Source organism: Austrofundulus limnaeus, unplaced genomic scaffold (assembly GCF_001266775.1).
Source record: "Austrofundulus limnaeus strain Quisiro unplaced genomic scaffold, Austrofundulus_limnaeus-1.0 Scaffold735, whole genome shotgun sequence".
Lineage (NCBI taxonomy): Eukaryota > Metazoa > Chordata > Actinopteri > Cyprinodontiformes > Rivulidae > Austrofundulus > Austrofundulus limnaeus.
In genome coordinates, this window is record NW_013953137.1 from 124,974 (window position 1) to 127,275 (window position 2,302).

A 2,302-nucleotide genomic window follows, 5' to 3' on the forward strand; every position below is an offset into this window, starting at 1 on the left:
ATCCACTGGTGGATCCCATAACTTTGGTCTCTGCTTGCTCTTTTGATTTTCAGCCTCAGTATGATTTTGTGACTTTAGCTCTGTTTTGTCCTTGTCTTCTGGTGTCCACTCGTTTACTTTCGTCTGAATGTCTGCTGCATATACTGTCTTTATTGGTTCAAGGTGTCCAATCACTTTCCGACTCTCCAGATAAATGTTGTGGTCAGTAGTGTTAGTCACTGGGATGGGCACATAGGGCACTTTTCTGTCAGGGATTTGCACCAGTACATCACTGAAGATAACACCCTCTGGTTGTGGTTTAGTCACATCAGATGAGAAGAGCATGTCTTGGCCCCGAGCATGTGGACTAACATGTGCCCGTACATAGATTGTGGTGACTTGGTTAGGTGACAAGCGCACATTTTTTCCTCCAGTACGTATCACACTGAGTCTCTCTGAATCTTCACTGCTGTTCTGAACTAACTTGACAATGTTATGAGCAGTTCGCACAGTTATTTCAAAGGCTTTACTTACATAATGTGCCAGCTGATTTCTTCCACCTTTAGTCTTGACTTCTTCCTGGTTAACAACAGCTTCAATAACATTATAACCAATGATGGGGTCACTGGCCACAGCTGGGTCACTGGATACTAATATTGGCACCTGCAACTCACTTACTGAAGAACAATCACTGTTTAACCTGAAGCTGACTTCTATCCAGCCTATGTAGGGGATGGGCGTGTCATTGGCAGCAAACACTGTAAGTGTATCATTATCTAACAGTTCTGAAACAGATCTGACCACTGTGTGGGGAAGGTGGTTCTGCCGCCAGTTTTCATTTATTATGCTGGACTGCGCCCCTGAATCCCACAATACTCTGACTGGTTGATTGTCCATAAAACAGTTCACAGTACATCTGTTACCCACCAGGCTTACCAACCGTGACTTGTGTTGAGGCGGTAGATAGCGAACTTCAGTTACAGCTGATGAGGTGCTTGCTGCTGTTTCACTCAGGGGAGGTGATGGGCTTGGCTGTTTGTTTTGGGACTCTTGGCTTTGGACTACTGCTGGTCCCATCTCAGTAGTCCCTCCCCGTTTCCCGTCGACAGTCTCTGTGCTCGGCATCCCCGAGAGTAGTGACCTTCTCGTCCACATTTGAAACAGTGCATACAGCTTTCTCCTTTCCCTTCTTCTCTGCACTTTTTACAACCTTTCTCTTTCTGTTTCGGTACCCGTGTGTGGGGATTGGTTTCCGTAACAGCCATAAACATTTGTTTCATTTCTTTACGTAGTTCTTCAATCATTTGTTGTGTGTCTGTCTTAGTCTCTTTACTTTTAACCGTCTTTACAGCTGCTTCTGTGGGAGATTCTCTGRGCTTAGAGTGGCTCTGAGCAGATGTTGGGGCTGCCTGGCATTMTGTTTGGAGCTCTTGTACTTTCGGAATCTTAGGTGCAGTGAACCTTTTTAGTTTCTCCAATCTTTCACTTTCTAGCTTTGAAGCTTCATTGACTTTCTCTATCAGTTCTTCATCTGTTATGGTCATGTCATTTAGAGAAGGCAGCAACTGRTTTCTGATACAGTCACTGAGCAGCCCAGTTTCAATTGAGCGGAGGAACTTGCGCTGGATTGTRGCTCTGCTGTACAGCTCATCAGTCTCTTCATTTGCTGCTTTCCATAACAGTTTCTCTTTAAGTTYGATGGCATGGAATACAAAGTTGAGGGCCGTCTCCTTAGGTTCTTGGGAGATATTGAGRAGCTGATGGTAAAGTTCAGTGGAACTGTCCAACTTATAGTGTCCTTTTAGTATGGTGAGCAGTTTACTAAGTGTCAACCCACGTTTTATCTCTAACATGTCTCTTAGGGGCATTCCTGGACTAATGGCCCTGATTACTGCTTCAACAATCTCAGTCTCTGAGTGTCCTTTTTCACTCCCGTTCTCAATCTGGCGGACTAAACTGAGGTAGGATAGTTTATCCTTTTGCCCATGCTCTCCAATCTGCCCACAGATTTTAAACTCCCTTCTAAGTGTTACCTCTTGCAGAGTTTTTGWTGGCTCYGTTTGGGTTTTGAGTGGAGGATCTGTCTTCTTTACTGGAGTGACATGTGGAGATTTGTTCTCAGGATGTCCCCTTGGCACAGATTCTGTTGATTGGGATTCATCTTTCGACTGAAAATCACTTTGGTTTAATCTCTGGATGAATGTGGCTATGTCTTTATAAAACTGTTCCACCTGATCATCGTCTTCACTTTTCTCAATCTCATCAAACATGCTTTCTGCCAGCCTAATGAGTGTCCTCCTGGTCTTGCTTTGAGGCTCTCCGC